Below are 25,612 nucleotides of genomic sequence, written 5' to 3'. Positions count from 1 at the left end.
GGTCTTCTTAATCTTGGAAACTCTTCTAAGAAAGCCTTTTCTGCCCAACAACAACCAAATTCAAAGAATCCTAAGAAGTCGTATCCTAAAAAGAATGGTCCTAAACCAAACAAGGATCCTAAGCAATTTCAGCCTCAAAATAAAAAATCATTTCAACAAAATGATAAGGCAAATAAAAACAAAGGGAATAAGACTGATAGACATTGGCCACTTAGAATCAAAATGCTTTAAGAAGATGGAAGCCTTGGAAGCAAAAATGAAGAAGCATAACATCCATTTGGAGCACTCTTCAACTTCAACTTCGTCTTCAAGAATAGCACTTTCTGCATGTGGTTTTCAAACCTCTCGATCTGGATATGCACTAAATGTATCTTCTTCTTCTAATTCTCATGAGTGGATCATTGATTCTGGAGCTTCTTATCACATGGCCAAAAACAAAGCCATGTTTTCTTCTTTAAATGATTGTAACACCAAAAATATATATGTTAGTGATGATAGATCTCTTAGTGTTGTAGGGACTGGAACTGTTCATATAGACAATGGTCAATTTAATGATGTATTATGTGTTCCAACCTTATCCTGCAACCTTCTATCTGTATATCAGATAACTCATTCAAGTGAAGGTAAAATCGTTGAATTTTCACCTCACGATGTTGTAATTAAGGACCTAATAGATCCTAGACATATTTTAGCTATTGGAATTGCTGATGATTCTACAAGGTTGTATAAGCTTAACAACTTTGGGTCATCAAATATTCCCTCTGTATTTGTTGCTCATAATGATTAAGTGAGCAAACTTTGGCATGAGCGATTTGATCACTTAAACTATCGCTTTCTTCAGAATCTATGTAAAGAAAATATGGTGATGGGTCTTCCAATGGTATCTTGCCGAGAAGGTGTTTATTCCGGATGTGTACTCAGAAAACATCATCGGGATAGTTTTGAAAAATGTGCCTCTTGGCATGCCTCAACCCCTTTATAGCTTGTGCATAGTGATTTATGTGGTCCACTTCTAGTTGTTTCATTCTCTGGCTACAAGTATTTCTTAACTTTCATTGATGATTTCTCCAGACGCACTTGGGTATACTTCTTAAAAATCAAGAGTGAAGTATTTAACATGTTCTTGGCCTTTAAGGCCTTTGTTGAAAAAAATCTAGACATCAAATTATTAAGCTAAGATCTGATAATGGCAAAGAATATGTTAACAACAAATTCATCAACTTTTGCACTGAGAATGGAATTCAAATGCAATATATTGTTCCATATACTCCACAACAAAATGGTGTAGCTGAAAGGAAGAATCGCATTTTAAAGGAAATGGCTAATTGTATGCTTCAATCTAAAGGACTTAGTCTTAATTTTTTGGCAGAAGAAATTAACTGTGCAAATTACATAATAAATCACACTCCTACTAAGGTTTTAAAGAATATCACTCCAGAAGAAGCATGGAGCTCAATTAAACCAGATTTAAGTCACTTTTGTGTTTTTGGAAGTGAATCATGGGCCCATATTCCAGATGAGAAACATAAAGCTTTAGAACCTAAGAGTGAAAAATTTATTTTTGTTGGATATTATGAAGATGTCAAAGGATATAGACTTATTCCACTTAATTCCAAAAATGTTATCATTAGAAGAGATGTAAAGTTTGCTGAAAATATATTGGCCTACAAGCCTAGTTCGGTGGATGTGCCACCTCTCTCTATCTCTTCTACTTTTGAAAATATTTATTCTTCAGATGATGAAAGCGAGGATGACAATCCTCCCCCACCTTCTCAGGATCCTCCTTCAGCTCCTCAGCTTCCAAAATGGGTCCATGCTACTCGGGATGCAGCAGGTGCTCTTGCCGGTGATCCTATAGATCAACGACATACACGTTCTCAGTTCGATAGAGGCTCTTCTTTACTAGCTCAAGCTTCAGTGAATTATGATCCTGACACCTTTGCAGAAGCTTCAGGACATCCAGATTGGGACACACCTATGAATGAAGAATATCATTCATTATTAGCAAATGGTACATGGGATCTTTTTCCTCTACCAAAAGGATGAAAACTTGTTAGATGCAAATGGGTTTACAAAACCAAGTATGGACCGGATGGAAAAGATGATAAACATAAAGCTTGTCTTGTTGCTAAGGGTTTTTCACAAGTTGAAGGCATTGACTATACTAAAACCTTCTCCCTTATTGCAAAAATGAACTCTATCCGCCTTGTTCTTCCCCTTGTTACCTCTTTCAAATGGGAAGTCCATCAGATGGATGTTAAATTTGGCTTCTTGCATGGGGACTTGCATGAATAAATCTATATGGAACAACCTATTGGCTTGATACAAACAAACTCCAGCCTTGTATGTCAGCTTAAGAAATCCCTTTATGGTCTCAAGCAAGCTCCTCTGGCTTGGTATGCCAAAATGGATAGCTTGCTTTTAGAAACTAGCATTTCTAGGTGTCATTCTGACAATACTGTCTACACCAAGAAAGTGGGAAAGTCTCTTATCATTCTTGTTCTTTATGTTGATGATCTTATCCTTACTGGTAGTGATCCCAACCTTATAAACCATTTGAAGTCCAACCTTAAAAACAAGTTTGAAATGACAGACTTAGGACATTTACATTATTTTCTTAGTCTTCAAGTCTTGCAATCTAAGGAAGGTATTTCCCTTTCCCAGTCCAAGTATGCTTGTGATCTTCTACGCTATTTTCACATGGAAGACTTAAGCCAACCCCTTCTCCCTTTCAGTCTGGAGCCAAACTTTCAGTCACTTGTACTTCCCCTGAAGTTGATGCTACCTTATACCATCAACTTGTAGGAAAAATTTTGTATCTGACCCATACTCGTCCTGACCTTTCCTTTGTTTTTGGCCTTATTTCTCGATTTATGCAAAACCCACATGAAATTCATTGGAAAGCGGCTAAAAGAATACTTCATTATGTTTGAGGCACAGTTCAGTTTGGGATTCATTACAGTGTAGAAGCATCTCCTCTATTGGTTGGTTTCACTGATTTTGATTGGGTTAGTGACCCTGATGATTGGAAGTCTATTGTAGGTTATGTGTTCACTCTTGGTTCAGGATCTATTACATGGGCTTGCAAGAAATAAAGTGCCATTTCTCTTTCTTTAGTAGAAGTAGAGTATCATGGTGTTGTAGAAGCTAGTAAGGAAGCCTTGTGGCTTCGTCAGATCCTGTTAGAGTTTGGCTTTCAACAGCAGCATCTGACTACACTTTGGTGTGATAATCAAAGTGCCATTCAACTATGCAAAGATCCAGTCCAACATCAGCGCAACAAACACATTGAACTGCACATGCACTTCATTAGAAAGCTCATTCATGACCATGTTCTTGAAGTGCAATATTGTTCAACATATGATCAAGTTGCAGACATATTTACAAAGGCTCTCACAGAGGTGAAGTTTACTAACCTTCGATTTATGGTTGGAGTTCAGGAAGTTCTCACTAAGGGGGGATAGGCTCTAATGCCTCCTTCCTTCTCCTATTGTGTCATATTTGTACATCCTTCAATCCTATCCCAAGTTGTTCTTAAGGGGGGATGTTAGGATATTCCGACACATAGGAAATAGTTAAGTATAACTTGGTCTAGTGTAGAGTTAGGTAAAGTGTGTTTCTTTACTATGTACTTTTGTAACTTACAATCCGACGGTCACGATATGTAGTGATCTGACGGTTCATTCTCTCCTCAGTATTACCGACACTTGATCCGTGGCCTAACACCTGATTGGTCCATGATCTCTATTTAAAGAGCATGGAGAGTCATTTGTAGGGTAACCGTTCACGAGAGAATCTTATGTAAATTTTCATTCTTTTATTAATAAATTGCTTGAAATGGCCGCGTTGGCTCAGGCTGTGGAATGTTTCCCTCTTTGAGGGTTTTAACCACGTCAACAATACTGGTGTATTGACCTGTGATATGTTTGTGAGTGGTGTACTTTGGTGTTCTGTTTGAGGAACTTACCCTCTAAATTCCTATAATTAGGTGGAATTGTCATGCGAGAAGGATAGGTAGTGTGCTACGAGTCACGAAAATTGAATGAGAACTAGTAGAACTATCCAATGCACGACTTTGGACTAGCAGTGATTATACATGCATTGAAGATGTGGAGGCACTATCTTCTTGGAAGGAGGTTTATATTTATGAGCGATCACAGTGGGTTGAGGTATTTGTTTGATCAACTAAATCTAAATGCTAGGCAAGCTAGATGGTTGGCTACCCTTAGTGAGTTAGACTTTGAGATCAGATACATCAAAATGAAGGAGAACCAGAATGTAGATGCTCTTAGTAGGAAGGTACAGGTAAATCATATAAAAGCTATGAGCTCTTATGGGACATAGTTATAGGATAGGATCTTTCAGGCACAACAACAGGATGAAAAATACATGGAGACTATGCATAGGTTACAGCAGAGCACAGCTACAGGTACATGTATAGGTGATCAAGATGCAGACAATCATCTCACAATAGATAGTTTGGTGAGGTTTAGAGATAGGATCTATTTTCCGAATTGCAGTGAGCTCAAGAAGCTTATCTTGATGGAGTTTTATGTCAAGCCATACTTGGGTCATCTAGGATATCAGAAGACATTGATGGTCATAAATAATTTCTACTATTGGTCGAATCTGAAGAAGGAAGTGGAAAATTTCGTGGCTAGATGCCTACATTGTCAGTAGGTAAAGGTGGAATAAGCATCTAGGTGTTTTTCTACAGCCTATAGTGATTCTGGAATGGAAATGGGAGGTCATTTCCGTGGATTTCATCACAGGTATTTTGAGGACAATAAAGCAGCATAATTCTATTATGGTCATGGTCGACAGGTTGAGTAAGGTAGCTCACTCCATTCCAGTAAATACTACATATATTCAGCCAGTGATGTAGCACAAATCTTCATCAGAGAGATAGTGAGATTGCATGGTGTTCTGAAGAAGATTGTGTCGGAAAAGGATGCAAAGTTAACTTCCAAGTTTTGGAGGAGCTATTTGCAGGCTTGGGTACAAAATTTGCCTTTAGTACATCTTATCATCCATAGAAAGATGGACAAACAGAGAAGGTCAACAGGATCTTGGAGGAGTCATTAAGGATGAGTCCTTTCGAGGCATTGTATGGACGGAGTTGTAACACTCCCATCAATTGGAGCGATCCATTGAACATGGTACTTATGGGACTGGACATGATGGCAGACATGGAGCAGGAAATGTAGGTTATAAAGAAGAATCTAAAGGCAAGAACAAGATAGACAGAAAATTTATGTGGATCACCACAGGGTGTTCAAGGAGTTTCATGTTGGGGAGCATGTGCATTTGTGCATCAAGCCCAAGAAAATATCTTTGAGGATTGGTTCATGTGTCCAACAATGAAATTCCATGATGTTTTCCATATTTCATTGCTTAAGAAGTATATAAAGGATGTTGATCATGTTATTGATTGGTCTATATTGCAGGTGGAGAAAGAAGGAGAGTTACAGCCAGAGCCTTAGTGCATATTGCAGCGGAAACATCTCATGCTTAGGAATAGAGACATAGAGCAAGTTATCCAGGAATAGAGACATAGAGCAAGTGAAACTTTGGACCTGAAGAAGCTACATAGAAGATGGAGGATCAGATGCAGGCCCTGTATCCTTCATTGTTTTCCAGTTGAGGCAAAGCATTTTTGGTTTGATGTTGGTATATGTTTGGCATATGTTTTCCTGATGTTATGGTATATGTATATATATGTATATGGATGTAAATACCACCATGAGCTAAGTTATAAAGCTCCAATAAGTGGTATGGGTGTCATATTATTATGGTTTTTATATTGTCATGTTGTCATGATGTTTTTCTTTTTAGTAGGTATTTCATTGTAAATAATGCAACGAGCTAAGTTATAAATCTCCTAGGGCAATATGTTTACTTTTAAGCTATTTTGCTGAGGTAATGGTATTTTTTAACATTGAGGACGGTGTTCCCCAAGGGGGAGGGTTCTGTAACAACCCTGGTGAAAATTTCATGTAATAAAAGTTAATAAAGGAAAAATAAGACCATGGGAAAGGGACACTTATTCCAAGCTAAATGTTGGTAAAAGATATCTTAGTGGGCATAACTAGATGTTTGTTTTGACTAAGTAAAATTGGCAAAGGCAAAGGCAAAGGCACTAAAAGGGGAAAATGAAATTTTAACACATTTACCTATGAAACTAAAGGAAATTAGGAGAAAAGTAAGGTGAAATTTCACAAGTTGCATGTGAGGAGGAAATTGAAGGAAAATAATGGAAAATGAAGAAAATAAGGCCTCATTCATAAAATGGCTTGTGAGGATCAGTTGGTAACCTTTTGTTAGTTCAAGTTTGGATCTCTCATTATTCTCTCTCTCTCACTCTTGGTCACTTAGATTTTTCTTGGAGCACTCTAGCTTTCGATCAAGGATAAAGTAAGAAGAGCAGGATCAAGTAGCTTCAGTAGGAATACTTGCAGTAACCTTTTGCATGTGTGATTTCCTTGCTGGTTTGGACATGCATGGATTTTCATGTTGGTGTATGGTTCTCTTGTTGTCGATGGCATGGTTTTGTTGGGTTATGACAGTGGTTTTTAGCCTAGCCTTTCCTTTTTCTAGATGCCATGGTGTTGGGATGTTTATTTTTGTTTTTGAGCTTTGGTTTTCCAGATGGATTTCGAAATCTAGGGTGGAGTTGATCTCAAAGTTCATTCCCAAAGGCCTAGGAATCCCTTGATCGGTTTTGGCGAGATACATGGTAAAGTCTGAGGGACAAGTCTTAGTTTAGGGCCTAGTGATCTTGGTTTGGATTGCGGTAAAGCCTGAGAGACTGGTCTTGGTTTAGGGCCTAATGATCCAGGATTGGATTGCGGTAAAGCTTGAGAGACAAGGAGATGGAAAATTCCTCAAGGATAGTGATGGATTCTTGATATCATTCCAAGTTCGGTTCAACTATGATTGGAGCACCAGTTTTGGTGTGACCACAGTTTGGTGAGGGTGGAGGTGGTTTAACCTCTAGATTCCCTTGGTTGTTCTTGGATTGGTTGTTCTATGAGATCCTACATTCATGCTTGGAATATGGCACGGGGGTGACTGGCTGAAAGAGAGATTTGGTTCAACCATGTCTATGGTCAGGTGGTACGTGGAAGTCCTGAAACTAGTCAGATTTGCCTATGATTAATAAAATCTAAGTTATCTTACTTTTTCAAATATTTATATGTGGATTTAATGGTTTTCATATCTCTTATATTTATATGGTTTATGTTGGTTATAAGTATGGTTTAATTACTGGTTCATGTCCTGGTTATTTCATGTATTTACTGGTAATGGTTAAATGGATGGATGCAAGACCTAATTGATGATATAATAGTTCAATGGAGAGGGAGATGATCCTTCTAGTTATGTTTCATAAGTTATTTCAACCATTTATGCTTTGTCTTGTATCCTAGACCTGTAGGTTTCATTGATGCCAATTGTTTGACAGAATGTCAGTCCTCATTAGGGATGCTCAGGCCTAGTCCTGAGGTTGATTTTTGATTTATCAGCATTATTATCATGTATTTGATGGATTATGAAGGTTGTAGCAAGTTCTGGGAAGAGGCTGGGATTATGGGCTAGAAAAGTGGCTCAAATCTTAGGGTCGCTGGCATAGGTTTGCCGAGAAAATTCCACAGTCGCTGGCACATAGGCCTATGAGAGAAAATTTGGGTTGTTGGATGCTATCATGCCTATAGCATGAGAACGAAAATGGGTTAAAAGTCTTAAATCGTTAGTGGGACTTAGGGACAAGATGTCTCAGTGGTTGACATGTCTCCTGAGGGTGTTGTTACTAATGTGGATGGGTTTCTTTGATATGTTCCTTTGGTTCCATTTCCTTAAGGTCACCAAGGAAGTTGAATCCCTTATAGTAGCCTCCCTCATCGCATATTACCTCAGCTTGTTGGTTGCTTAGGTGGACTTGGGAGTATGGGGTGTTACAGGAAAAAACTACCCTATGATAATTAAATCTTATGAACAACACCTTAAATCATGAAATATAAACAAAATTATGAAACCAAGTATGGACATAAATATGTCATTGTATATGACAGTGATCTTACACATAAACTACAAGCATAATAGCATGAAGCAACTAGAATGAACAAGATAAGTGAGAATACACAAAAAGTAAAGGTTAAAGAGTATAAACATTAAAAAAACACATATGAACATTTTATACCAATATGAAAAACGAACACTGCATAAGATGTAGTGTACAAGTTTTGGTTGTGGGGGCCCTCCAATCCTTACCAAGCAAGCCAAATTTCTACCAGTGGACTAGCATAATTAAGTGAAATAAAGTTGAAGCAAGATTCAAAGGCTAAAGTCTAAGCTACAAAATATATCTTGAAGGTCTTCACATTACAAACTTGTTTTGCAAGCAATATTTGTTTGTGTTTATAAGAAAAAATACAAAATCAAACCCAAAAATCCTCTTTGTTGGTGATTGTGACCTATTATGGGAATGAAATTAGCTCAAATCGACCTTGTTCAAGGCTCATATTTTGGAGCAAATAACAAAAAATCAAATCTAAGTGAAATTCCCAAACTTCCTTATTTTTGTGTTATTGAACTGGGCACATTGATCACACATTTAAATGAGTAGATGGGTATTCATCCATCTCGGGATATCAATCTACAAAGCCCATGTCTCAAAATTTATCCAGGTTTCCTACAAATATGAAAATGAATTATCATTTACAAGATTTATTGCATCATTTTAATTCATTGTACAATGCAATTATTTCACTAAAAAAATTAAATTAAAAAAGACCAACAAAATACCTTAGGGAATATATTTTAGGCCAAATATGAGTAATTGTCATCAAAAGAAACTTGAAAAGGTTTTCCTAATGCTAAATGAGGTGATAAACCATAACAAAAATTCTTTCATAAAAGAGGACTCACAATCTCCATAATTTTTTTCCTTCCAGTGTTTTTGCAAAAAAATGAAAATTTTAAGACCATAGCCACCAAATTATTTCAGAAGCATTGAAAAATCTCCTGGGTGCACCGTTGATGAGAGCAACAAAGAATACATACAATATACAACCCATAATCCAATTGACTAATGGAAGATTCATTACTAGGTGAACTAAGACAAGTCTGATGAATGTCCAATCCACTATATTAAATGCTTTAGACAATTCCAATTTTAGGTTACTACACTAGAGTTGGTGGATTTTATATGGTGCATAACCTCCTCTGTGATAGCTACAACATCCAACGTGTTTTGAAATTGAAGAAATTAAAATTTCTCTTGAGAGATGAACGAATTCAATAGTGGATTGAGTCTTTTAGAAATCATTTTGGAGATAAGCTTATATATTACATTACATAAGGAAATTGGATGGTAATCTTTAAAAGAGGTCCCCTCTTGTGTCTTTGGGACTAGACAAAGGAAAGTAGAATTAAGATAACCCAACACTTTCCCTTTTCCCTTTGATTCCTTTGCAACCTTGAGAAGGGCATCCTTCAAAAGATCATAGAAACCCAAGTAGAATTCCACCATAAACCCATTCGGGACCAAGCTCTAATATTTTTGCATGGTTTTCAGTGCAACTAAGATTTCTGAGGTGGATACTTCTTCATTTAAAAAAACATTCATTTCATCATTGATAATAGTGGGAAAAAGGGAAACCACCTATATACTTTCTTATGTCGAGCAATCCATAGGCACCTGAAAGAGAGAAATAACAAGCTCCCACCTTAGCTTTCTCCTTGAAGGAGAAGAGAGATGCCCCTTCATCAGTTTTGATTTACCAAATGGTATGTTTATACATCCTATGATTGGAGAACTAATGAAAAAAATCATATTATTGTCTCCTAACTTGAGCCACACTTTTAGGCTTTTTAGCCTCCGCATTTCCTCTTCCAATAGAAGGAGAGAATGTCTCTTTTCTTCAAGGGATTTTAAATCCTCCAACACAACCAAAGTAAATTAGCAAGTGTCCAATATGATGCTTTTCCACCTCAGTCAACTCATTCAATTTAGAATGATGGACGTTTTTTTTCGGTTGTGTTATATTCTTCCCACGACTAGCCCACGTAGTTAACCTGGGGGTTAGAAGGGGGGCGGAGTCACCCCTTCGTTATGTCATTTTCTTAGTGGGGGGGGTCCCTGGGGGTTTGACGGGTGCAGGTAACCCCGTTTTTGGACCCTATATTAGGTTGGGCAGACCTACCTATGGTTTTGTGCATGATTTTTCACACATGGTTTTGGACGCGATTGTTTTCGGTCCATGGTATTGGATGCTTCGACATGTATAAATATGTATTGTAACATTGAAAGGTATATAATGAAAAATCAAGCTGGTAGTCCGGGTTTTGGGATCCAGGGGAAAATTTCTGTGTATATGTGTTTTATGTGTTATTCTCTCGCATTGCTTATTTTCTGTGTTTTAGAATTCATATTCAGGTAATTTCTATACAGGGTTAAAACCTACATTTGGTATTAGAGCTGTTTTGGCTTCAAAGGGACGCCATTATTGCTGAGGGGTTTCGATCGGGCTTGTGGTAGACCCTGTTCAGTGGGAGATCTGTGGGATCGATTCTGGTAGTGAAAGAAGATAGTGAGCAGTGGAAAGATAGAGATCGAGAAATTTAATGCTCAGAGTTGTGAGTTGTGGAAAGTCAAGATGGAGGATTTGTTGGTGGATAAAGATCAGTGGATCGCGGTAGATCTGGATACTAAACCAACAAGAGTGTCTGATGAAGAATGGAAGAAGTTGGATCAGAAGGAAAAGAGCACAAATACGATTATGTGTCTCAGATTCAGTATTGTTGAATGTATTAGGAGAAGCTACGACGTAGGGGACTTTGTACCAATCTAAGTCTCTGGTGAATAAATTGTTCCTACTGAAAAAGTTGTATAACCTGAGGATAAAAGATGGAGACTCAGTGACAGAGCATCTGAATGCGTTTAATACTGTGGTATGTCAGTTATCGTCTATTGATATCAAAATTTCAGATGAAGATAAGTGCATTAGTTTGTTGTGTTCTCTACCAGATTCGTGGGATAGTCTAGTTATTGCAATAGGTAGCAATGCAACTTCCTTGCACTTTGATGAAATAGTCTCATCCTTGCTGACGAAGGAGATGAGACGGAAAAATATGGAGAGCCAAAATGGTGATGCTTTGTCTACACAAGGACGATCCCAGAATAGAAACAAAAATAAGTCTTCGAGTGGGAGATCTAAATCTAGAGGGAGATCTAAATCTCCAGGAAAACCTATAAAGGTGGTGTGCTGGAAATGTGGAAAGGAAGGGCACTACAAAAGGGACTGTAAATCTAAAGCTCCTGACAAAGGAAAGGGATATGATGATGCTCCTTCTGCAGAGGCAAAAACCACCTCAGATGAAGGTGGGGATGTGTACTTGGCTTCTTCAAGTACACATGTAGATCATGAGGCATGGTTGATTGACTCAGGTGCATCCTTTCACTTCACTCCCCATAGAGAGTGGTTCTGCGAGTATGAGAAATATGATGGTGGTGATGTCTTCTTAGGGGATGATAGGAAGGCTAGAATCATTGGTCACGGAAAAGTAAGGTTGAAGTTGCAAGGTGGAAGGGTTAGAATACTTCCGGGTGTTCTACATATTCCTGCATTGGCCAGAAATCTGACTTCTGCAAGCAAGCTGGATGATGCAGGTGTAAAACCAGTGTTCGAAAAGGATACCTACAAGATGGCTCAGGGAGCACTGGTATTGATGCAAGGAGTTCGGATTCGAACTCTGTACAAGCTGCAAGATAGCACTATTGTTGATGGGTGCAACAATTATGTGGTTCCTGAAAGTGGAGCGGAAAATCTAGTGGTATCTGGAGAGAAGACCATGTTGTGGCATCAAAGGCTTGGACATATTGGAGAGAAGGGCCTTTGAATACTTCATGGTGAAGGTATGGTAGAAGGTATGAGTAATAGCTCTCTGGATTTGATTTCTGTGAAAATTGTGTATATGGGAAGCAAAATCGGGTGAGTTTCCCCTCTGGTGGTAAGAGGGCGAAACATATATTAGAGCTTGTGCACAGTGATGTGTTTGGACCTGTGAAGGTTCCATCACTGGGTAATTCTGTGTACCATGTATCATTTATAGATTACTTCTCAAGGAATACATGGATATATTTCTTTAAGAAGAAATCTGAAGTCTTTGATAGGTTTAAAGAATTTAAGGCTCTGGTGGAAAACCAGAAAGAGAAGAAGATAAAGGTGTTGAGGACAGATAACGGTAGAGAGTTTTGCAGTAAGGAATTTGAAGAATTCTGTAAGAAATGTGGTATAGCATGGTAGAAGACTACTCCATATACACCTCAGCAAAATGGAGTTGCAGAAAGAATGAACAAGACGTTGATGGAAAGGGTAAGAAGCATGCTCAGTGGTGTTGGGTTAGGACAAGAATTCTGGGCAGAGGCAGTGGAGACAACATGTTACTTGGTCAATAGATCACCTTCATCAACGTTGGAGGATAAGACTCCACAAGAGGTATGGACTGGTAAGAAACCCTCTCTTTCACATCTGAGGGTATTTGGATGTGATGCATATGTACATGTTCCAAAGGAGAAATGAACCAAGTTGGATAGTAAATTTGAAAAGTGCATCTTTATTGGGTATAAGGATGGTTTAAAGGGTTATAAGCTTCGGAACCTAGTAACAAGGAAGGTTGTGTACAGTCGAGATGTAGTGTTCAGAGAGGTGAAAGATGTTATTAAACATGAAGTCCAACCAAAGGAACCTGAGAAGATAGAGTTTGAGCTAAAGGAGAAAGAATCAGAATCTATAGCAAAGGAGGAATTAGAAGATGAAGAGCCACAAACTTCTGGTGTGAGAAGATTAGTTCGAGAAAGAAGGCAGCCAGAAAGGTATAGTCCATCTGTTGGGTTGTGTTATATTCTTTCCACGACTAGCCCACGTAGTTAACCAGGGGGTTAGAGGGGGGGCGGGGCCCCCATTTTTTGCGCCAATTGTGTAGCCAGGGGGTGGGGGGGGTCACACGAGGTTTGAGTCGTACATGTAACCCCACTTTATGGGGTCCAGGGCAGCACCCCAGAAAATTTTGGTTTTGGACCCTATGTTAGGATGGGCGGACCCACCTATGGTTTTGTGCATGATTTTTGCACATGTTTTTAGACGTGATGGTTTTCGGTCCATGGTATTGGATGCTTTGGCGTGTATAAATATGTATTATAACATTGAAAGGAACATAATGAAAAATTAGGCTGGTAGTCCTAGTTTTGGGATCCAGGGGAAAATCTTTGTGTATATGTGTTTTATGTGTTATGCTCTCGCATTGTTTATTTTCTGTGTTTTAGAATTCGTATGCAGGTAATTTCTGTATGGGGTTAAAACCTAAATTTAGTATCAGAGAAGTTTTGGCTTCAAGGGGACGCCTTCGTTGCTGAGGGGTTTCACTCGGGCCTGTGGTAGACCCTGTTCAGTGGAAGATCTGAGAGATCGATTCTGGGGGTGAAAGAATATGGCGAGCAGTGGAAAGATAGAGATTGAGAAATTTAATGGTCAGAGTTTTGAGTTGTGGAAACTCAAGATGGAGGATCTATTGGTGGATAAAGATCAGTGGAACGCAGTAGATCCGGGTACTAAACAAATGGGAGTGTCCGATGAAGAATGGAAGAAGTTGGATCGGAAGGCAAAGAGCACAATACAATTGTGTGTCTCAGATTCAGTATTGCTGAATGTATCAGGGGAAGCTACAACGAAGGCTTTGTGGGACAAGTTAGGAACTTTGTACCAATCTAAGTCTCTGGTGAATAAACTGTTCCTACGGAAAAAGCTGTATAACCTAAGGATGAAAGATGGAGACTCAGTGATAGAGCATCTGAATGCATTTAGTATTGTGGTAAGTCAGTTAGCATCTATTGATATTAAAATTTCAGATGAATATAAGGGCATCAACTTGTTGTGTTCTCTACCAGATTCGTGGGATAGTTTGGTTATTACAATAGGTAGCAATGCAACTGCCTTGCAGTTTGATGAAATAGTCTCATCCTTGCTAACGGAGGAGATGAGACGAAAAAATATGGAGAGCCAGAATGGTGATGCCTTATCTGTACGAGGACAGTCCCAGAACAGAAACAAAAATAATTCATCGAGTGGGAGATCTAAATCTAGAGGGAGATCTAAATCTCCAGGAAAACCTGTAAGGGTGGTGTGCTGGAAATGCAGAAAGGAAGGGCACTACAAAAGGGACTATAAATATAAAGATCCTGGTAAAGGAAATGGATCTGATGATGCTCCTTTTGCAGAGGCGAAAACCACCTCACATGAAGGTGGGGATGTGTACTTGGCTTCTTCAAGTACACATGTAGATCATGAGGCATGGTTGATTGACTCAGGTGCATCCTTTCACTTCACTCCCCATAGAGAGAGGTTCTGCGAGTATGAAAAATACGATGGTGGTGATTTATTCTTAGGGGATGATAGGAAGGCTAGAATCATTGGTCGTGGAAAATTAAAGTTGAAGTTGCAAGGTGGAAGGGTTAGAACACTTCCGGGTGTTCTGCATATTCCTGCATTGGCCAAAAATTTGACTTATGTAAGCAAGCTGGATGATGCAGGTGTAAAAACAATGTTCGAGAAGGATACTTGCAAAATGGTTCGGGGAGCGCTGGTATTGATGCGGGGAGTTCGAATTGGAACTCTATAAAAGCTACAAGGTAGCAATGTTATTGATGGGTGCAACAGTTCTGTGGTTCCTGAAAGTGGAGTAGAAAATCTAGTGGTCTCTGGAGAGAAGACCATGTTGTGGCATCAAAGGCTTGGACATATTGGAGAGAAGGGCCTTCGAATGCTTCATGGTAAAGGTATGGTAGAAGGTATGAGTAATAGCTCTCTAGATTTCATTTCTGTGAAAATTGTGTATATGGGAAGCAGAATCAGGTGAGTTTCCCCTCTGGTAGTAAGAGAGCGAAACAGATATTAGAACTTGTGCACAGTGATGTGTTTGGACCTGTGAAGGTTCCATCACTAGGTAAGTCTATGTACTATGTATCATTTATAGATGACTTCTCAAGGAATACATGGATATATTTCCTTAAGAATAAATCTGAAGCCTTTGACAGGTTTAAAGAATTTAAGGCTCTCATGGAAAATCAGACAGAGAAGAAGATAAAGGTGCTGAGGACAGATAATGGTGGAGAGTTTTGCAATAAGGAATTTGAAGAATTTTGTAAGAAGCGTGGTATAGCACGATAGAAGACTACTCCATATACACCTCAACAAAATGGAGCTGCAGAAAGAATGAATAAGACGTTGATGGAAAGGGCAAGAAGCATGCTCAGTGGTGTCGGGTTAGGATAGGAATTCTGGGCAGAGGCAGTGGATACTGCATGTTACCTGGTGTTGAGGCCTCGAAAATCGCTGCCACAACAAAGGGGAAACCACCCGGTCCGGACCTTAGTACAGCTCCTTTTCCGTTTGGGATAGTGGCTCCGACTGGGGATAATGGGACCAGTTTCCCAATAATGGATAAAAGTGGGATGGACGAGTAATTTATGAGGTATGATAGTGATAAGGGAACAACTAAAACTATCAGCGAAATATATATTAACTATAATCTAATCCCGGGACTTATCAATCTTTCCAAGTGTAGTGTTTGATAATCTGTGCTTTAAGGCAGGCATATAGATGACTCTAACACTAAAGCATAGACGTTTAAACCATTTAAGATTGCTCTGCATAATTAGTTATGCAGAGCGATAATAGCGAATTACTACACATTGTCATTCATATCATTGCTACATGCATGATTAAAAGAAAGGCATATCACAAAACATCCAATAGTGGAATGAAATGAAGATTTGCTGTTACAGTGCATACATGTATTCAACAATAGCAAAAGATAATAACACAGCAATTCATATAAAAGGAAAGTGGACAGATGCAGATAAAAGTACCATGTAAGCTGCTCAACAATCCATTATGTAAATCGCTATGTCGCAGTCCTTCCTTCAAACCAGAAAGCATTCCAAACAAGAGACAATAGTGCACAAATGCATAAAACAACCTTCTCGTCAAATAAAGGACTATTGGTCGAGTTTCACAAAAGAATATAGGCTGAAGCACAATAGTGCAAACTTCAGCCTTTAAGTCTATTACAAAATTTTACGACCCTTTCCAAAACAATGAAAGGGTCTATAAATACTAATCTAATCTAAATATCTAAGAAAAACTGAAAACTATTAAATTGGCATCAATAACTATTTCTCCATATTTCTTGGCAATCTGGCAGTCGGCAGCAATGCTTCATTCAGTGGGCTCTTTGCCTTTAAACCTCAACTGACATATCACCAGCATTGGCTCTACTTCCGATGGAGTGTTGATACGCGACGTGAGCTGGGCATCATATGTGGCATCCTGAAAGTCGGGGATTAGGCACTTGAGAGCATCTGTTAAACACTTAAGAGCCGACCTTTGAGTGTGCGGTTTGATTAGAAAGAGCCAATATGCGTCGGAGGTTAAAGTTTTTACTCCAGCGATTAACTTTCTCTTTTCCTCCAGACCATGATAACTTGTTTGTTCAATCATGTTTGCCGTGGTTATGCTTCCAGGTGTACACTGAGAGATTATGTTGGCCCAATAGAGTGTATTGTTGACCAAATCAATCATATTGTTGGCAATCATTTTACACCTTGAAGATGCTCTTTCCGCTTTCATCATCTGAGTGTTCCATTCCGTGAAGAGTATGTCTTTGAATGGCTCATAGATCCTAGGCAAGTTTGCTTCTTTTCCCTCATCAGTATCTTGCCAATCAAGATATGAGGTTATGGTTTCTTCGGTCTGATCTAGCTCATTTCTGGCTTTTTCAATTTGCTGACATACTGCTGTAGATACTTCACATAATGGCTCAGCCTCAGTTAGTTGTTGGCACAAGATTCTAACCTGAGAGATTAATGCATTATTTATTCGAGCTGCCTCTGCTCTGAAATCTTCGACTTTCTTAGTGCCCTTGACATCTTCGAGCTGTGCTAATAGTCGAGCGATTTGCTCATCCTTTGACTTTGTCATTAGCTCGTTTGCCACTCTCAATTGTGCCAATGCCTCCGTTAATTCTTTCTGCTTCTGGATTGAGCTCTGATCAATCCTCTGTTTTTCAGTCTGCAGTTGCTAGGTTAATACATTGTTTGCTTGCTGTTGCGCCAGCAACTGCTCTTCTACCTGTGCTGCCTTGTTTCACTCCTCGGCTACTTCTGCTTTCAATGCACAAATCTCCTGGTCCTTAGTCTTTAACAAACGACTTACCTCCGATGCTTTATCAATAGTTGCTGCAGAATAAGCTCCCGCATACTGCGATAGCTTGGTTAGATCATCAGAGGGGTCCAATTCTTCTTTCCAGACTACATTCCCCGTGACTGTCTGCTCAGGAAAGATGGAAGGTTGATCAAGCCTTCGTCTCTTCCTTGAGCGCTTAACAACTGCTTTGTGCCTAGGGCTGTAGAAAACGTCCAGGGGAGGAATATCTTCCACCTGGAGCACAATCTGATTGGAAGGGTCTTTGGTGATTACCTCGAGATCCTTTGAAGTGGGTGGGCCGCTGGTTCCGCTTAGAACCTGAGAAGAAGTGGTGTCTGATGCGTCTTTGGAGCCTTCCTTTCCACTGATAATGGAATCGAATTGATTCCATTGTTTCAGCAATTCAGGATCTATGGAGCTCTGGGATTTACTCTTCTCCTTTTCTTGTTCCAACCTCTTTTGCTCCTCCAACTCTTTCTGCTGCTGTTCTTCTAACTCCTTTCTCTGTTTCTCTTCTTGCTCTCTTCTTTGCTTGTCCGCTAATTCCTTTTTCTGCCTATCTGCCAGTTCTTTCCTTTGCTTTTCTTCTTCTTCCTTCTTCTGTTGTTCCTCCATCTGCTTCTGCTTTCTCTGTTCTTGTTCCTTCTGCTCTTTCTGCTGCTTATCCATTTGCTCCCTTTTCTGCTTCTCTGCCTGCTGCTTCTCTTGCCTTTCCTCCTGTTGTTTATTTTGTTCTTTATTTATAACAGGAGGTTGGCTTGTCTGTTTCTGACCGGGCTCGCTTGAGGAGGACGCTGAGGTTAATGACGATAAATCTAGAGGCAGAGTTTGCAACCTCTGCTCTCTAAGTTTATTGAACTCAGTTAAATTCTCATCATTGTATCTCATCTTGGCAAGCTGCTTGGTTTGGCTTATTGAATCGGCAGCTCTGAACAGGTCATCAAACTCATCCTCTTGATGGTCAATCTTAGTCAGTTTGGCCTGTTCTAGGGCATTGTAAGCAGTTTTATGTGGATCATAGAGTCTGGCTGGCATAGTGGGCAGGGATAAAGCTTGCATCTTTATAGCCTCCTTTTCCGCATGCTGAAGATTATGCAGAGTAAAAACACCCATCCTTAAGGGAAAATAGGGCCAGCCCCTCTTCTTCTCTTTCTTGAGTGTTTGGGTTACACTCTCAGCCATAATTTGGTAGGATATCTCTCGGGCTAACAGTTTGTCTGGAACATATAGAGGGAGAACATGCGGTTTGGCTTGGCTTCCATAAACCCTAATATAGGTAAAGTGCTCTTCTCCAAACCATCCTGCTACAGCTGGTAAGTCAAAGGAAGCGAGATAGGAGATTTTGGGAATAGGCCGATCAAAAATGGAATAATGAATGGGAACCATAAAACCATTGCAAATTTGATACAAATGGTCCTTGTAAGAGGACTTCCACAATTTCCGATGATACAAATGAATGGGCGAAGGGTCTTGGGTGGTCCATCTCCAACCGAGGATGGGAAACTCAGAGTTAAAACACAATGTATCCATAATGTAGGCACTATAATAAAATGGGGGGATTTTCCTTTCGGTGACTACAGATTTAGCTCTAAAATCCCGAACAGCTATAGTCAATTTATCAGAAAGAATGGTGGCCCAATCCATGATAAAACTATTAACAGCTGCTTCCATTAGGGGAACCATTTCTATATCGAAATTGGCAGAATCATGTAATCCCCATAGCCTACACATCATAATTCCCGCATAGCAATAGGGAGAAGCCAAGGAATCAACGGAGTACTTACCCGAGCTTTCGTGCTTGTGTTTGGCCGGGTGTTGCCTACAATCCCGAATGGGCTCAGATGGTACTTCATTTTCAGCTGCAAACTTCTCCACGAAGTCTTTGTTGTAGATTTTCTCTGGCTCAAGCAAATGATACATTTCCCTTAGGTGCTCTGGCTTGAACGACCCGAAAATCCGTTCGTCTCTTGTGTGGAACGTTCTGTCAATGATTGGAATTTCCTCAATTGCCCATCGCACTACATCAGTGTAGGGAAGGACTTGTTCTCTGGCGGCTATTCTGTGAAGAAAGGAATCGGCCAACTCTTTGAGAGTTGCATCGGACTTTTTGAGTGGGTCCGCAGTAGCCACTGTCACTGAAACTTGTGGTTGTTCGGCCTCTAATAGATTATATGTGCCCTGCCATGTAGTCTTGTTAAGACCAGTGCATGTAGTGTCTGAAACGAGGCCTTTCTTGCTATTTGCAGCAGCTTGACCTGCTACAGGTGTAACAGTAGAGCCCGTAGCCCTCTTGGATCTTTTTCCCATCATGCTTAAGCTTCTTTCAAAAGCCGAATCCTACACAATTGCAAGAGAAATCGTAACAACATAATAGAAATAACGCTTCACGGTGGGATAGATATATCATTTGAAGCGTGCCAAGATTAATTTTCAAAAGTGGCTGCGGATCCAATCGTTAAGAGGATATTGCAGATGCATTAATGGTGATTTGAGGCTTGCTACTCATTAAATGTGATGATTACACTGTTATCCGGGTGAATGACTCACTTAAGCGTGCAACAGATATTCTGGCGGTTAAACGCAGGTGTTCATTAATCGAAGGGGCAAAAACTTTTAAATACACACGCATTACCTTATCCCTTGCATTAATGGCTTTTTGGGATTCGCGTTTTGTCAACCGGATATGAATTAAAGCTTTAAGTGATGGCTTTTAAGACTGCCGACCACCGATGAGCGAAATCGCATCGGACTAGCGCATGGAAACAGAAGTAGGTGCATATACAATGGTTTGGGGTTACCGATTGCGATATCGCATCGCATCGGGGGTAGGAATCGGGTGCCTCACCAAAGTGCGTCGAATTCTGCCGATGGCCGATAGCGATATCGCATCGGGTCGGTGTTTAAATCATAAAGCGGTTTCACATGAGGTATCGCCGATATCGCGTCGCGTCGGGACATGAGTTATGAGCCGTTAGTGGTGTGCATGTAACATTGCCAATCGCCGATAGCGATATCGCATCGGCGGAGACCAAAATGCCATTTGAATGCATCTCTCATGTTGTTGCGATATGCGATCTTGCGATCGCTTTATCGCATTAACGAAAGATTATTTATTATTTGAAACATTGATGTCCCAAAAAGGCTTAAATACATGAAAACTCGTTTGATTGTGTGGCCTTCTTTGAACATGCAAGCATTGATGCCAAAATTTTAAAAGGGACCCATTCCATATGTTAATTTTTTGAAAAATAAGAATGATATGAAATGGGGGGTTGTTGTAGGGCACAACAATTGGCGATTCGCTGGAAGAACCAGTTATCTCTGAAAGTAATCCAAACACTTAAGCTTTTCAAAACTAGAAACTCAACCAGAAGGGAAAAACTTCTAATTTAACTGGATATTTGCGCGTTCTGAACCAAGTGAATTCTGTTAACTTCTTTCCTTTTGGTTTCAAGAAAAATAAATACATTCTAAGTCTTTAAAATCGGCCTTTATTGGTTTATAATGATAAAACAAAAACTTTCCCAAATCAGCTTTTATAATTAACTCCTCTGTCATAGGTAGAGCCTCTGTTGCCAGCAAACGTTTATAGTCTCGACAGGGATACCTTTTAACCATAGTATTATTCACTTTTCCATTCACATAAGAGTGTAGTTAACAGAATGAGTCTAAAACATGTTCCCATATTTTATTTATCATCTGTTTTTTCTTCTTTATCATTGATAAGATAAAAAGCCATTGTCCTGGTTTGGTGGCCAGCTGTTGACAATGCCACTCACTGGTAATAATTTAACTGAACAAGCCGGCTCGTGATGAGACCTCTTGTCTTGAAATTTCAAGCCATTACCCTGTTATGATAGGCAGTATTGGTAATGTCAGTCAAACTACTTTCCTATGAACATGGTAAGCAGGCTTGTAATAAGACCTCTTATCTTTAATCTTCTATATTTTAGAATTACACTCTGAGTAACCATAAACTTTAGTGAATGGGGTGAACAATTTTCTCCTTAAGAGCAAATGGATGACAGGTGAAGAGTTGAAGATGCTGAAAATGGGTTAGTTTTCACCTTAAAATGAATAACCTTTGGAGACAAGTTTTGAAAACAGAAAATGATTCACAGAACTTTTACCTTTCGAGAAGAGTCTTCAAAACATTAGGTGGTGATTTCAGAACAAACAGATATCTAGTTCCCTAGAAATTATTCCTTTTGGTTGAGGGTTCTACTATCTAAAAGCAAATATTTTTTTTATTTTGTGAGACAGATTTTTCAAACCAAGCCAAAGGTCAATGGAGATACTCTACAGTTTTATTTCCTATCGATCCTACAAACTACACAAATCTACAAAGAGGAGAAGGGATCACCTTCTCAATTAAAGGATTTCTTCAAGATCAGGCCATTAACAGGGAGAGAATCTCTCACCCCTGATAAGTCTTGCAATAAAAAGGTCGAATGGCCTATCTTTTCACAGATCTGAAATGGTCCAAGCCACATTTTCTGAAATTTGGTATGCTTACCCTTATCTTCATGGGCCCTGTCCCATTTGAGAACTAAGTCACCAACTTGGAAGTGTTTGGAATCGGATGAGGTTAAGTCAAAGGATGCTTTGATCATTTGTTGATGTTTGGCGTGGGTGATTCTGGCTTTCTCCCTTTCTTCTTCTAATTTGAGAATTTGGTCATGTCTAAATTGAACAGAGGAAGAAGGAGTCTCTTCGATGTACTGTACTAGGGCTAAAGAGGGTAGAACAAGATTGGTAGGCAATACTGCTTCTTTTCCATATACTAGATTAAATGGGGAGGAACCTATAGAAGCCTTTTGCGTAACCCTATCAGCCCATAATGCAAACACTAGAGATTTGTGCCAGTTTCTATGATTCTGTTCAACAGTTCGCTTAATGATTTTGATGAGATTCTTATTAGTGGATTCTGCTAAACCATTTCCCTGAGGATAATAATTAGCAGAATATTTCAGTTTAAACCCCCTCTTAATAGCAAAATCATATATAGCATTTCCTGAGAAATAGGAAGCATTATCAAAGACGAGAGCGTTTGGGACACCAAACCTGCTAATGATGAATTGGTCTATGAACTCTATGATTGCCTCTGAATTTGCCGCCTTCAAAGGAATAGCCTCTACCCATTTGGTAAAATAATCGGTAGCGGTGAGGATATACCTGTGTTGTTTGGAAGATGGTGGAGTTATCTCTCCAATGATATCTAATCCCCATTGTTCAAATGGCTGTTCAATGTTGACAGGTTGCAAAGGGAAAGCTGATTTCCGTTGTCTTCCACTAGCAGTTTGGCAATTGAAGCATTTTCTTACATATTCATGAGCATCTCTAAACAGAGTAGGCCAATAATATCCAACATGAATAACTTTGTGGGTTGTTGTGTCCGCCCCAAAATGTCCTCCCGTTGGCCCATCATGTAGCTCCTGTAAAACCTTTTGAGCTTCAGGTTTCTCAAGACATCTTAACAGGATAGAATCATAATTTTGTCTAAAGAGCACATCATCAATGAGAGTGAAATTCTTCGCTTTTAACCTAATGGCCCTTTTATTTTTGTAAGATAAGTTTGGAGGAGCATAACCATTTTTCAAATAAAATATTAAATCTGCATATTGAGATTCGGAATCAGTGACACTTATCTGATTAATTGATTGAGTTTGATCCATGTCGCTTGATTCAGGAATGTTTGATGCTCCTGCCAATATCCTGCAAAAACCTTGGCCCCTAACAATCTTTGCTGGCTTCATTTCTAGGTCATATTCTTGAAGTGTTGTGACCCAATTGGCTCTTCTTTCACCCAGTTCTTTTTGAATTAATAGTTGCCTTACCGCTGGGAAAGGGACTATTACTTTCGTGTGAGTTTTCAAAAGAAAGGGCATGTAATGTTTAACTGCTTTGAACACAGCAAAGGCTTGTTTCTCCACATCGGAATAATTTAGTTCGGCACCCTGAAGATTTGAGCTAAAAAATGAAATGGGTGCTTCCAAGTTGTGAGCATTTGGCTGCGTGAGAACTGCAGCATAGGATACATCGGACGCAACGGTATACAATGTAAAATGATTAGAAAAATTGGGAGTATTCAAGGCTGGGGCATTGATTATTGATTGCTTGATAACATCAAAAGCTTGCTTTTCTTCTAATCCCCACTTGAAGACTGAATTCTTCTTGATCATTGTCTGAAGTGGTAATACAATTTGAGAGAAATCTGGAACAAATCGTTTGACAAAATTAATCTGACCCAAGAATGACTGCATCGATTTTTTATTGTGTGGGAAAGGGATTTCAGAAATTTCCTTAATCCTATCAGGATCAATATAGATGCCATCTTTGGATACTATAAAGCCTAAAAGCTTTCCTTGATCAAGAGCAAAGAAAGACTTCTTTGGGTTTAGAGAAATACCATATCTTTTGCATCGCTGAAAGATTTGATTTAAGTCATGCAAATGATTATATCTCTTTTTAGAATATACAGTAATATCGTCTAGGTAGACGACTACTGATCGATTAATCAACCCTTTGAAAGCTATATCCATGGCTCTCTGGAATGTCGCTCCCGCATTTATGAGTCCAAAAGGCATTTTCTGATATGCGTAAGTTCCCCATTTTGTTCTGAATGTGGTTTTAAGTTGGTCCTCAGGATGAACCAAAACTTGGTTATATCTGGAGAATCCATCAAGAAAGGACATCAATTCAGAACCTGCTACTGATTGAAGAATTTGCTCCATAGTAGGTAACGGGAAATTATCTTTCAAGCTTGCTTTATTGAGGTTCCTGAAATCAATACAGATTCGAATGTCGCCATTCTTCTTCCTGACTGGCACCATATTAGAAACCCAATTTGAATGTCGGACCGGAAAAATAATTTTGGCTTTCAAAAGCTTATTAAGCTCCGACTTTATCTGGCTCTCCAAATTTGAATGTATTTTTCTTAACTTTTGCTGAATTGGTTTCTGATCAGGAAGCATAGGGATGGTATGCTGGATAATAGATGTATCATATGTCTTTAGGTCATCATATTTCCAAGCAAAGACCCGTTTGTTTTTTCTCAATAGTTTAATAAATGCTTCCTTTTCTTCTTGGGAAAGTCCTATTCCTAAGTTGATGTTTTGAGGAGCATCGTCAGTGCCTAGATTTATTAATTCAAACCTAAGGGTGGAACTTTGAAGCTTTGCATTAATTACAGGTTTAAACCTGTCTTTGATATCGTAAAGGTCTTCAAGCTTCACCACGGGTTTGGGAATTGAATTTTCTTGAGGCGCTTGTTTCATCTATAGATCGTGATCATCTTCCTCAATGACTTGATTGTCATAGGATTTTTCTGAAGTTAGAAACTGCAAGATATCTTCGTCATGGTTAAATACTCTCCAATTAGTGACATTGTCAGGAATTGAAGGCCTAAAAAGTAATTCTACAGAAAATCTATCAAGGCTGTAGTCTTCGGAAGGTAGAAGCTTAGAAGCTACATTGGCTAGTAGGTCGGCTGCTGAATTTTGTGACCTAGGAATGGAAGAAATGTTGAAGGCTGAAAAGTGTGAGGTAAGATCCTGCACTAGCGATTGATAATGCTTAAGGTGAGTCGAAAGGCAATGAATTGCATTTCTGACTTGTTTAACAATGATTTCCGAATCACCGAACACTTTTAGGTATCGCACTTCAAGGCCGATCGCTTTATATAAACCTTGGACCAAAGCTTCATATTCAGCTGTGTTATTAGTACACTCAAATTCTAACCTACAAGACAGCATTGTCTTTTCTCCTTGCGGGCTAACCAAAATGCAACCTGCTCCTGAGCCTTCACTGGACTTAGAGCCATCAAAATATAAAGACCAAAATAAAGAAGTATTAACAAAAATATCTACATTTTTCTCAGCATCATTAAAACATCTTGACTTATCTGTTTGTGAAAAATTTCCAATTTGAGATGTAAAATGATTAGCTGAAAAAGGAGATGGTTGGGCAACAAAGTTGCCAAAGAATGATTCGGACGAATAGTTCCCCAAAATATTGTTGTTGAACGCCACAGGTTGGTTTTCTTAGTCAAATTCAGTAACTGTGTGGGTCATATGCTTCTCCCGATCGATCCTTATTTGATTCGGCTTTCCCTTGTAGGGAAGCCACATATGTGACCAATCTGTGGAAATATATCCATGCAGTTTTTCGGACCAATCTCTGCTTAAAATTAAACCATAAAATTCAGGTATGTCGGCAATTAAGATGTCAATCCTCTGAACAATTCTGGGGTCGGCTGACAACCTGATGGTTACAGAATTAATTTCTCCCACAACCTGCACCTTAGTCCTATCCAACTGTACAATATGAATGGCAGACTTCTGGGGTTCAAT

This window comes from Pinus tabuliformis, chromosome 8, assembly GCF_031772625.1.
Source record: "Pinus tabuliformis cultivar Carrire ecotype Pingquan chromosome 8, CPIR1, whole genome shotgun sequence".
In the NCBI taxonomy this organism is placed as follows: Eukaryota; Viridiplantae; Streptophyta; class Pinopsida; order Pinales; family Pinaceae; genus Pinus; species Pinus tabuliformis.
This window is presented reverse-complemented; position numbering follows the sequence as displayed.